Here is a 13,718-nt window from a genome sequence, read left to right on the forward strand (position 1 = left end):
AGTATAATAAAGAGATCCACAAGAGACACATCATAGTAAAAATGCTGAAAGTCAAAAGACAAGGAGAAAGTATTCAATGCAGTCAGAGATAAGAGATGAATGACCTTCCTTACAAGGGAATTCTTATAAGATTAACAATTCACGGCTTGGGGCCTATAGCTCAACTGGCTAAGGAGCCAGCCACGTACACCTAAGGTGGCGGGTTCGAATCCCCAGCCTGGACCCGCCAAACAACAATGACGGCTGCAACCAAAAAATAGCCGGGCGTTGTGGCGCGCGCCTGTAGTCCCAGCTCCTTGGGAGGCGGAGGCAGGAGACTCTCTTGAGCCCAGGAGTTGGAGGTTGCTGTGAGCTGTAATGCCATGGCACTCTACCCAGGGGGACAGCTTGAGGCTCTGCCTCAAAAAAAAAAAAAAAAAAAAAAAGATTAACAATTCACTTCTCAGCAGGAATAGTGGAGGAGGCCAGAAGGCAGTGGAATAATATCTTGAAAGGCCCAACAGAAAAACTGTCAATCAAGAATTTGTATCCAGCAAAGCTATCTTTCAAATATGAAGGTGAGATAAAGATATTCCTTGGTAAATAAAAACAAGAGTTTTTGTTGATAGTAGATCATTACAGGAAATGCTCAAGGAATTTCTTCAGGCTGAAAGCAGGTGACCCTAAATGGTGATTCAAATCTACAAGAATAAACAAAGAACATTGGGAAAAGTAATTATGTAATTGCAAAAGATGGTCCAAATGTGTATTTTTCTCCTTACCTCTCTTAATTGATTTAAAAAGCAATTATAAAATAATATATATAAAATGTGTTGTTGAGGCTATCATGCATAGAAATGTAAAATATTTTCCAATAACATCAAAAATGTATTGGGCTAAAGAAAGTAATAGGAGTGGCAAAGTAATAATTATAATAATGTATTGTCAAATTTGTAACATTAATAGATTATATTATATATATTATATAGCAATAACACCGCCAAAAGGGAGGAAGAGAATAGAGCTATACAGAAGTAATGTTCCTATGTCTCACTATAATTAAGCTAGCTTAAATCTGAAGCTGAATCTGATAGGTTAAGATATACATGGTAAGTCCTAGAGTAACCACAGAAAACCCTTAAAAATACAAACATCATTAAGGAAATTAAACTGCTATGCTAGAACATATTCATTTAATGCTAAAGAAAGCATTCAAGGGGAAATAGAGAAAAAATAAAAGATCCAAAGAAAACAAGAAGGAAGATGGCAGATAGTAACCGAACTATACAAATAATAACATTAAATATGAATGAACTAGACAAGTCAATTGAAAGGAAGAGATTGTCAGACTGGATAAAATAAACAAAATGGAACTATACGCTGTCTACAGAGACATATTTTAGATCCAAATACAAAGTAAAAGGATGTAAAAAGAAAGTAAAAGAAAGTAAAAGGATGGAAAAATATATCACACAAATGATAATCACAAGAAAGCTGGAGTGGCTATTCTAATATGAGACATAATAGACTTTAAACCAAAAAATAATACTAGAGATAAAGAGGAATGTTTTATAATAATAAAAGGATCAATCTATCAGGTATAAATAACAATTATAAACACATATGCATCTAATAACAGCCCCCAAAATACATGAAGCAAAATCTGACCTAACAGACATCTGAAGAACTCTTCACCTAATGATAACAGCATACACTCTCCTCAAATGCACATGAACTATTCTCTAAGACAGACTATATGCTAGGTTATAAAACAAACATAAATAAATTTAAAAGCATCTAAATAATGCAAAATACTTTCTCTAACCATTGTGAAATGAGAGTAGAAATCAATAACGGAATACAAAGGGAAATTTAGAAATATGTGGAAATTTAACGCCACTTTTTTTTTTTTTTTTTTTTTTTAGACAGAGTCTTGCTCTCTTGCCCTGGGTAGAGTGCTGTGGCATCATAGCTTGCAGCAACCTCAAACTCTTGAGCTCAAGCTATCCTGCCTCAGTCTCCTGAGTAGCTGGGACCACAGGCACCTGCCACCAGGCCTGGCTAGTTTTTCTATTTTTAGTTGAGACCGTGTCTAGCTCTTGCTCAGGCTGGTCTTGAACCCTGAGCTCAAGCAATTCATCTACTGGGGTCTCTCAGAGTGCTAGGATTACAGGCCTGAGCTATGGCACCATTCTTAAATTAACAAATGAATCGAAGAAGAAATCAAAAGGGAAATCAGAAAACACTTTCAAGACAAATGGAAATAAAGACAAAACATATGGGCTACAGCTAAAAACAGTGCTTGGAAGGAAATTTATAGCTTTAAGAATAAGAAAGACCTTAAATCAATAACTCAATAACCTAACTTTCCACTGGCAAGGGAGGCCAGAATAGGGAAATTTACAGGGACAGAAAGTAGATTCGTAATGGTTTAAGCGGGAAGCTTGGTAGGGGTTGGGGGGTGGGGAGCGTGGGAGGATGGGATTGTAACTGAAGAGTATGGGGTTTGGGTGGTGGGTTTTGTTTTTGTTTTTGAGGTGATAAAAATGTTCTAAGATTGTGGTGATTGTTGCACATACCTTTGAATGTATAAAAAACAATTAAATTGTATACTTTAAGTGGGTACATTATATAGGATGTGAATTATATTCCAATAACACTGCTCCAAGGATTAGGGGCTGCAGCCTTTCTCTCCACGTATTCCCCTGGGTTCTGCCAAGTCCTAGGAGACTGCCTAGGCCAGGCGGGTCAGAAAGAGGGGAGAGGAGATGTGAGACGTGAAGGGAGACGTGAGAGAAAGCCGGAGGGAGGGTGCGGGCAATGGAGCCACGCAGCTAGTTTGAGGGAGGAAGGAGGAAGAAAGGTTGGAGCTGTGTTTCCTTCTTGGACGCCCTGTGCTGGCCAGAGAAGGGGAGGCTGCGGTTAGGATTGTGGCTGCAGAGTAGAAAAAGTGTCCATTAGGCAGGTGAGGGCCTCTGCAGAAGGGAAGGGAGAACTCATGGCCGAAGAGTGGTTTCAGGTCAGTTTGTGGTGGTTTGCTGATTTCCATAGGCTGGCTGGAAATGAATACAGTTCAAAATACCCTGTAAAATCCTTGAGTGTGGTAACACCGGTGAAATAAGCCGCGGAGGAACAAGTGTTAGGCAAGGGGGTGTAGCTCAGGGGCAGAGCATTTGACTGCAGATCAAGAGGTCCCCAGTTCAAATCCGGGTGCCCCCTGCTGGCGTTTTGTTGTACTGCCGAATCGAGGATGCCTCTTTTTCCTGATTTTTTTCACCTGCTTACTACTGATACTTCAAATGTCTGTTAGGTCAGATTTTGCTTCATGTATTTTGAAGTACCAAAACTATTCCCGTCTGTGTCACTTCTCTCAGGTGACTTCAGTGTTATGGCACTATTTATGGTCTTGCCACTAATAATCTGCATGTGTTTCAAAAGTTCTTAATTAGCTGCTCTTACTTTATGGAGGAACACGCTGACTCAGAGGTTATCCAATCTGACTTTGTCTGAGGATTACTGAAAGATCTTGTTAAAAAATACACATCACCTCTAGAAATTCTGACTTAATAGGACTGAAGAGGAATCTGAGAACTTCCGTTTTAGGAGTGGGGGGAATCCCCTGCTAATATCCATCGTAAGATCCAGCAATTCTTAGTGGCTGGAAAATTGTTTTGGAACCGACAACAATACATATTTGTAATTCTAAACAACATTCCAGTGGTTGACATCGAAGGCGCTCAAGCTAGTGCCTGCCTTCATTCTGTAACTGAGGGAACATGAAATGCTGGACTGTGGGTGTGGTCCGCGGCCAGATGTGCAGTGGTGGGAGGGTGTGGGACAGGTGAGGAAGGTTCGGATGAATCTGTGGGCAAGTCAGAAGGGTGACCAATTGTAGTGGTACGGTCTGCCAGAGGTGGCAGCAGGCTGTGCATCATAACTTGACTCTCTGCATTGAAGTTCAGAATCCAAACATGCTCATAGGAACACTGGTTGTTTTGGAGTAAAGCATGTGATTGGTGATCCACAGGTCCCTGATTCAAGTTCAGATGCTCCCTACCTACACTTATTTTTGCTCACTGACCAGGATATTAGAAAATAGTTTCCTTTTGCCTCTGTGTACGCTTAAGTTTACTCTTCCCTCAAGGAGAAAAGAAATGGTTCTGCTTGCAACCTCCAAAGTCTAAGTAAAAGGCTACCTTCCCTCTTTGTCCCCCTGGTACTTATGGCTAACTAGGTGCCCCAAACTCACACTGCACACCCACACTGAGTGACACACAGAAGCAGGGAGAGTGTGGAATTTGTTCCAGGGGCTGGTAGAGCCCCGTAGTTGTTGTCTAGCAACTCATGGCCAATGTGACTTCCTGAGGGCCTGGGTACATGCAGTCCCAGGTGCTTCAGGAGCCTGAGTCTCCAACTTCCACTTCAGTGCACTGTCAGTGAACTCTCTGACACCCAGAAGATGACTGTCATAGCTGTCCCAGCAGACAGAATCAGTTTCTGCTTCTGTATTGATATACCTAGGCATGTACACACACAATAGTTGGAATGGGTTGCAGGCAAAAGACCTGGAAGAAAATGAGGTGAGTGTAAGGTTGATTTATGCCTTAGGCGGGATTGAAGAAAGTAGAAATCCAGTTGATCCCTCAGGTGGACAATCTGAGAGCCCGAGGGGGTCAGTTGTAAAACTGCTGAGTAATTGATCACATCGATTCAGTTGATTACCTGGATTCAAGGCTGCTAATTCATCTAGTAGGCATTTAATGGTTGTTTATGCAAAGTCTTTGTCATAGGTGTAGTAAAATATTTTAAGTGTCACTCCTTCTTGGAATAAAGTTCCCACTAAAGGACAAACCTTTCAGAGACCCATTGTTATAAAAGTTTGTAGGACCAAGCAGAGTCTAGAAGTGCAGGCAGAATGCGAACCAAAGACCCCATTCTTGGCAAGGGAAAGCATCCCTAGAAAAAGGAAACAGAGAAATAAGCTAAGCAAGGCAGAATAAAAACAGTTTAGCTAGTTTACTTGAAAACCAGCTGCTAAATTTCTTACCCGAACAGTTTCCTGTTTTATCTAGAGGCCTAACCTGTGTGGGATACAGCTTGCAAACACCCCTGCTAGGTCTGTGAGCATTCTGAAGAAACAATGGCTATAGAGGAGGGTACAGCAAGGCCTGGCAAGAAACTTTAACTAGGCTGTCCCCTGCCCAGTGAATAGCCAAAGCAAATACCCATTGTGGGGATTTGTATTATGGCCAGGGAAGAGATTAAGGGAACATCCTGAGCCCTGAACTATGGGCAGGAGGGCTTGTGTACCTTTATAACAAAAGACAACACCTCTGGGTTGGAAATAAGAGGAAAATTCCTCTTTTCCACTGATTCTTCAGAGGAGACTGCTGCTATGGCATCTGCTCCACAGTGAACTAGTAAGGATTAACCTCCCCCAAGGAATCTCAGTGTGTGACCACAGACAGGAGGCTGCCCCCATGCAAGGCTCAGGTTTTGCATTTCTCAAGGCCGCTCAGACCCTTAAAGTTAATGCTTACACATAGAGTAAGAGTTGACATGCTTACTCAGAGAAACTGATGTTTTTCTTCCTTTCCTCAGCTTACCCTCTCAGCTAAATGAGCAAATAGCCCTCAATAAAAGTTGAGTGGAACAAACACTCAGAGCCATCTGCTGGAACCCCATAAGCTACTGGTGGTCCCCTGTGTTTCCCACCTTTGAAAACTTTATTCTGTGTGTCCTGTCTCTTTATCTCTTGCTGCTTCTAACTTTACTTTTCTTTTTCTTCTTCTTCTTCTTTTTTTTTTTTAACCCGTCACCTCTGGCATATGGGGCGGTGTCCTACTCCATTGAGCCACAGGTGCCGCCCTAACTTTACTTTTCTTCAGGCAATTGCCACTAGCTCCACAGGTCTTAAAGGACCTGCCCTGGGGTGGGATCCTGGCATAAAAACACCAGGAAGTCCAAAGACATACAGCGCGAAGCTCAAATGTCTATAATGTCTTCTCCAGACACAGAAAGAAAATCAGACTTGCCAGTGACTGCAATAAAAAACTCAGTTCTTGCTGCTAAATGACTGACTATGCTGAAAAACAAAAACAAAATCATCAAACTGCAATTCCTGTTGGCTTCACAGTTTTCCCATCTCTTGTGTCATTAATTGTCACTTCAGGGATCACTCCAGTGAATTTTCAGGGGATGTCAGCAGGCTACCTCAAACTTGAAAGACAAGGTGCCACATCTTACTCTCATATAGGCCTTTGTCAAGATATCTTTCTGTTACTCAGGTAATGGTGTTGAAGATGATAAAATGCCTAGATTCAAAAGTTCTCCCTGATTAGTCGGGCAGAACATGGTGGTGTGGCTCCTATCTGATGAGTTCTATTTATGTGTGTGTCTGTGTGTGTGTGTGTGAGTGTTTGTGTTTATTTATTTATTTCTAGTAATTCCCAAAGCTCTTTTCTAACAGTTAACTCATACGCATGTGCACACACATGCTTTTGATATTTCTCATTTTGAATGTCTGCTATGGCTTATCCTTTCTGCTTTTTATCCAAAAATAAGTTGAACTTTGTAATAAGAGAAACAGTCTTAGTGCTTAGTTCAAAAGGATATTTGGCAGTTCCTCAGCCAAAGAAGAAAGAACAGAAAAACATTGTATTCCTGTACTCCTAAGATCCTTGTTCTCTCACATGTCCAGTTGTGCTAATTTTCTTTTTTTTTTTTTGCAAATACAGCAAACGTTCTTTGATGCAACATTTCCTGATACAAATGTCTCAATAGTAATTGATGTAGTGGAGGTTTTCTGGCTGCCTGTCATCCATTTCCTCTTCTTAATACCATCTTAGTTCCCTTGCATACAGTCTGGGGGAACTAGAATCCAGAATTTTCTATAACCACAAGGTGGACACGTCCTGAACTAGCTGGGTCATGCAAATGCCCTCTTCTTTGCGCCTGAGCTCCTTGGACAAAGGACAAGACAAGTGTGAGTCTAGACTACACAATGCCCTGGCTGCTCTGGCCTTGTGGTGAGATCACTTTTTGCACCCTTAGAATCTCCGAGGCTGACTTGATCTTGCCTTGCATAGACTTATTCTCTGCCTCCTAGCAGTTCTGTGATATGTTTTCAATTAACTACTCTTTTCCAGCAGTTTGCTAAAAAAGATACCGACTACTTCCACCCTCTTCTTACAGAGATTGGAAAACCAATATCATCACATATTAGACTTGCCAGTGGCTGACGGACAGAAGCTTTGTGAGAAACCCCTACCTGGTTTTGCAACAATGCAAAAGTGTTCCCAAATAATAAAGGTGCTGGAGTCACCAAAGTGAGGTCGGAGACCTTGAATCAGCTTGTTGCTGTGCTGTGAGACTGCCTGGATGTTGGATCATTAGGAAGAGGGCAGATGAGACTTGAACCATGGGGGCTGAAAGGTGTAAATGGTGGCACTCAGATGGAAGGAGGGCAGTAGAAAAGTTTTGGTCAGCTTTATTGAAAGGGACAGCAACTTGCCTGGACAGTACTAAAATAGTGTCTGCCTCTGGGGGCAGTTAGAGACCCCTTTAATATGAGGATGTAGGGGGTGGGCAAATTCTATAGCTTGCCCAGAAAGTTAGGGTCTTTGGTGCAAACTTCTCGGGGGGGGGGGGTTAGGGGCTAACCGGATCCTTTGTCTCCTTTGTCTTAGGAGGAGAGAAAGATGGGGTTGGGGGGAGGTTCATGTAGGACTGCATCAGGCCCCAACAGGGACCCATCTGTGGATCATCTGTGTTGATCCTTTTTGATTCCTACTGGAATCAATTTCTTTTCAGATAAAAGTATCTCTTGTTTAAATGACATAAGCAACTGATATTGGTGCTTTCTTTTTTTAAACAAACCTAAATTATCTGGAGTAAAGCAAATAGGTCATTTTAGGGACAATTTATGTTTACAATGTGCTTATAACTTTCTTACGAAAATGAAATTATTTTATAACATTTTAACATTTAATAAATTGTTGTCTACTTTTCCATGCCAATAAACAAACTTTTTATGATGGCTTGTTCATTTTCAATCCTGTTGTAGGCGTATCAATACTATATTCCTTTTTATGGCTAAATAATATTCCATGGGCATTTGAGGACTTTTTCATATTTTGGAGCTATTATGAATAATACTACTGTGAACATTCTTGTACAAGTTTTCATATGACCATATGTTTTCAGTTCTCTTGGGTATGTACCTAGAGGTGAAATTGCTCAGTCATATGGTAAATCTATGTTTAAGATTTTGAGTAACTGCCAAACTATGTGTTTTCCAAAACAGCGGTACCACTTTTCATTCCCACCAGTAGCGTATGAGGGTTCCAGTTTCTCTACATCCTTACTTACACTTGTTATTTTCCATTAAATAATTATCATCGTGGGTGTGAAGTGGTTTTGATTTGCATTTTCTTAAATTAGTAATGTTGAACATCATTTAATGTGCTTGTTGACTATTTGTATCACTTCCTTGGAAAAATGTCTATTCAAGTCCTTCACCCATTTTAATTGTGTTGTCTTTTTATTGTTGAGTTGTTAGATTTCTTTATATACTCTGGATAATAGACAATTATCAGGTATATAATTTGCAAGCATTTTCTCCCATTCTATGGCTTTTTTCACTTTCTTGATAATGACCCTTGATGCATGAAAGTTTCTGACTTGTTTGCTCTTTCTTTTGTTGCTTATGTTTTTGGTGTCAGAGTTAAGAAGCCGTTTCCTAAAATAAAATCACAAAGATTTACACCTATGTTTCATTGTAAGAGTTTCATTGTTTTAGCTCTTCCAAATTAAAGAGAAAAAACAGTAGTGTAAGTCCTCCAACCTTGATTATTCTCAGCTCTTTGTACTTCTACATAGAAGTACATAGATAGATGGGTAGGTAGATAGATATATAGATAGATAGATAGAGAAGTATATGTATATATATGTGCTTCCGTATTAATTTTAAAATCAGTTTGACCAATCAAAAAAGTAAAAATATCAGCTGGATTTTCATTGAAATTATGTGACTCCATAGATCAGTTTGAGGAGTTAATATTTTTACAATATTGAGTGTTTTGCATCATGAATATGGTATAACTCTTTATTTATTTATATTATCTTTAAATTCTCTCAATATTGCATTGTGAAATTCAGTGTAGAGGACTTGTGTAACTTCTGTTATATTTATTGTAATTTTTTTTTGTTTTGTTTTGAGACAGCGTTTCACTTTGTTGCTCAGGCCACCAGAGTGCAATGGTGTCATCATATCTCACTGCAGCCTCAAACTCCTGGACTCAAGTGATCCTTCTGCCTCAGACTCCCAAGTAGCTGGGACTACAGGCACATGACTTATGCCTGGATAATTTTTGCATTTTTTTGTAGGAATAGGGTTGCACTATGTTGCTCAGGCTGGTCTCAAACTCCTGGCCTTAAACAATCCTTACTTGGCCTCCCAAAGTTATTAGAATTTTGCTGTTTAAATGGTATTGTATATGCTATACATTTAAATTTTATTTCTATTTGTTTATTGCTAGTATTTAGAAATAAAACTAAAATTTTCATGCTGATATTCTAGCCAGTTACCCAATTCATTTCTTATAAATAATTTTGCATAGTCTACTTACATAATCATTTTGTTTGATAACTACTTTATGTCTTCCTTTCTTGTCTTTTTTTATGTATTTATTTAGTCTTGTGCTGGCTAGCAGTTTTGAATACAGAGACGATAACAAGTATTCTTGTCTCATTCATAATCTTAGGGACAGTGTTCAATATTTCACTATCTAAGGTAATATTTACTGTGTGTGTCATGTCCTTTATCAGATTACAAAGGTTATTTTTATTCCTAATTTGCTAAACATTTTTTATAATGAATGAATGTTGAATTTCATCCAGATTTTTCTTGCATACATTAATATAATTACATGATTTTTCTCCATTTATTTTTTGTTAATGGGATGAATTTCATCCACTGATTTTTACATATGAAACCACTCTTGAATTCTTGGGATAAAAACTATGCTATATTATCCCTTTGATATTTTACTGGATGGTATTTGCATTTGTTCTCATAAGAGGGATTGGTTTATAGTTTTTCTTTCTCACAATGCCCTATGCCTATCAGAATTTGGTATAAAGGTTATTCTGATAGGGCATAAAACATACTGGAACATGCTCTCTTTTGTCTTTTTTTAAAAAGAGTTTGTATAAACTTGCTGTTGTTTTTTTAAGTATTTAGGAGAATTTACCAATGAAGTCATCTAAGCCTATTTTTGTTGTTGTGTTATTGTTTTTGTTGTAAGATTTTTGATAATGGATTTAACATATATTAGACTAATCACATTTTCTATTTATTCCCTTGTTTAAGAGGATGTATGTTTAAAAGTATTTGTTCATTTATCTAAATTGATGACTTATTTTGGACTGGAGTTGATCATGATATCTTCTTATTATCCTTTTAATGTCCATTGGGTCTGTAGTGATGCCCCTTTTTCATTCTTGATGTTGGCAATTTGTGGGAGTTCTCTCTTTTTCTCTTGATAAATGTTTCTAGAGTTTATTGATTTTATTAATCTTTTCAATAAATAAACTTTTGGCTTTGTCAGCTTTCTCTATTATGAGATTGCCTTTTATTTCATTAATCTTTTCTCTGATGTTTATTATTTCCTTCTTTTTACTTTAAGTTTAACTTACTGTTCTTTTTGTCCCTGAGACTTTTAGGTATAGGCTTAGATAACTGATATTAGCCTTTTATCTTTTCTTTTATCTACAGTTATGGGTATAAGTTTCACCAAGGATTGCTTTACCTGTACCACATGAATTTTTATTTTTAATTTTAATTATAATTTTTAAAATATTTCATTAAATATTTTATTATTATTTTTATCAGGGGAACAAATAGAGATCTTATTTGGGAAGAAAAAAGAGAAAGTTTAGAGCACTTCCAAAGAGAGTTGGAAGTGGGTCCTTCTCATGAAGGAGAGAAGGCAAGGGAGACCAAATTTTGATTTTTATATTTTTATTATCATTTGTCATAATATATTTTCTAGTTTCCATTTTGATCCATCCCTTTGCTCATAGATTTTTGGGAGTGTATTATTTAGCTTCCAAGAAGTTTGAGATTTTCTAGTTTTTCACCTTAACTTAGTCTAACACAGCTAGAATAATGTCAGAAAACATTCTCTATTATTTCAGTTCTCTCATATTTGTGAAAACTTACTTCATTATATATCAATTAGTTCATTTTTTGGCTTTCTTATTCAGATTCTTTATATTCTTAATGACACTTTATTTGCCCATTTTCTCAGCTACTGCGAAAGATGTGTGTTAGAATTTCCCACTATGATTGAAATTTGTCTATTTCTCCTTTTAGTTCTGTTCTTTCTTTTCTTTTCTTTTTTATATATTTTTTATTCTATGTTTTTGGGTGCATTTAGATTTAGAATTATATCTTCTTAACAGATTCATCTCTTTATAATTCAAAAACATCCCTTTTATTTGTAGAAATGCTTACTAGCTTAAAGTCTATTTTGCATCATATTAATATTGTTATACCAGCCTTGCTGACTAGTGTTTGTATAGTTTTTTACTTACACTTCTCTATACCTCTGTATTTAAGGCAAGCATTAAGGAAGCAGTATAGTGTGGATTTGTTTTCTCATTTACTCTAAAAGTCTTGTATTTTAATTAGAGTTCTAAATACATTAATACCTAATGTAATTATTGCTATATAGAGTATTCTAGTTGGAATTCTAGTTTTCTTTCACCACTGTAATGATGTTATTCCATTGTTACATGGCTGCCATAATTTCCTTTGATAAGTCACCTGTTAATTGTAAAATTTGAATTTTTTTCACACGTTGTTTTTCAGATTTCTGTCTTTTTAAACAACAATTTATGATGACATATCTAGACATGGTTTTCTTTGCTTTGGGGCTTTATTCCCAATACCTTACAGACGGTGTTGATGAAATCCTTTGTTTTTATGTACCTTCTGACCAACAGAGTTTATTAATTCAGTGGGTTGATGTTTTTCATCAGTTTTGGAAAGTGCTGTTCAATTTTTCCTTCAAATTTAGATTCTGCTCTATTTATTTTCTTATCTACTTTTGGTATTTCAATAATATGTGAATAAGAACTTTATTCTATGCATTTTTCTTTTTTTTGTCCATTCTTTTGTTTTCTGTGCATCAGCGTAGATGTTTTCTGTTCATTTGTTTTCCTGTTAATTAATTCTGTAAGTCACTATGTCCAAGTTTCTGTTATACAGATGCATCAAATTTTTAATGGTTAAGATTATACTTTTTGATTTTAGATTTTCCTTTTGAATTTTTCATGTAAAATTACAAAACTAGTAAAATACTCCCCATTTCCCTCTCATTTTATCCACTTTTCCTCTATCTTCTTGAATATATTATCAAACTTATTTTAAATTTTGTAATTTGACATATAGATCACTTGCTTCTATTATCTATTTTTTTCTCTTGGCTTTTGTTCATATTGCTCTGACTTGTGGTATACCAAGTAATTCTTATTGAATGCCAAATATTGTCTATTGAAAGAATAAAGGCTCCTGATAAAGTTATAGTCCACTAGACAACATTCACTTTTTTCTGAAAGAAAGGTAGAGTTAAAGGCGAGCAGAATCTTTCCTATCAAGGAAAATGAAAATGCAATTTTGGCAATGCTTCTTTTAATTGTGGCTTGTTCCACTTTTTGAGTATGGCCCTCCCAGGTTTTCATCTGTAAACCAGACAGGTCTTTGTCTTTTCACTTTGAAATATAGGAAAATCCATTCTTCTTTTTAAAAGAGTTTTAAAGAATTTGGGCTCAGATTTCTAGCCTCTTGCTTCACAGAACTTCATAACTCAGAAAATTTCTTGAGGGGAGAAAGAAAACAGTATATTTATGGGCTACAAACTCCTCATTTTTATACTCCAGCACTTCATAACTGCCAAAAGCTACATTGGTTTTTCTGTTTCCTAGCATTTCTGTGCTGGTGCCAACACTGAAAGCTCAACCTCTAGCTGGGACCAGAATTGGCACATGTCTCAGGGAAACAGTGGTTTCAGATAATCTGTGTCAATTCACTACCTTATTCAAGAGGTTCACTTTCTCCTGGTATATTCTTCTCCCTCTTCCCCTCTCTATGTATTTTCTTCTTCTTAGTACCATGAGACTGTTGTAAATTCTATTCGATTTTTCCTCTCAGAGGTTTTGCACACTTCTGAAAATGTCTAGAAATAGAAAACAATCATAGGTTTGATGTCCCCTGAATTTCAAATCTTGACACTTTAATTCTGAGAGACCAATAAAAACTCTGTTGGTTTCTCAGTTCCTCAGCAGCAGCCCTATACGTGGATCTAACACAGAATGTTAGCCTGCATCAAGGATTGAATATATCCCAGATAAAATAAGGCTCCAGGCTCAGTGCCTGTAGCTTAGTGAGTAAGGTATCAGCCACATACACTGAGGCTGGTGGGTTTGAGCCCAGCCTGGGCCTGCTAAACAACAATGACAACTACAACCAAAAAATAGCCAGGTGTTCTGGTGGGCACCTGTAGTCCCAGTTACTTGGGAGGCTGGGGCAGGAGAATCGCTTAAGCCCAAGAGTTTGGGGTTGCTGTGAGCTGTGATGCCACAGCACCCAACCGAGGGCAACATAGTGAGATTCTGTCTCAAAATAAATAAATAAATGAATAAATAAATAAATAAGGCTCCAGTCCCTCAACCCA

At 37.5% G+C, this 13,718-nt stretch overlaps 1 non-coding gene across 1 annotated transcript; it reads left to right on the forward strand.

The window, feature by feature from the left end:
* Positions 1-3,126: 3,126 nt before the first annotated feature.
* TRNAC-GCA lies at positions 3,127-3,198 on the forward strand. The gene has a single exon. It is a non-coding gene; the product is annotated as a tRNA-Cys (tRNA).
* Positions 3,199-13,718: the final 10,520 nt, after the last annotated feature.

This window comes from Otolemur garnettii, unplaced genomic scaffold, assembly GCF_000181295.1.
Source record: "Otolemur garnettii isolate 467f Iridium unplaced genomic scaffold, OtoGar3 scaffold00053, whole genome shotgun sequence".
Lineage (NCBI taxonomy): Eukaryota > Metazoa > Chordata > Mammalia > Primates > Galagidae > Otolemur > Otolemur garnettii.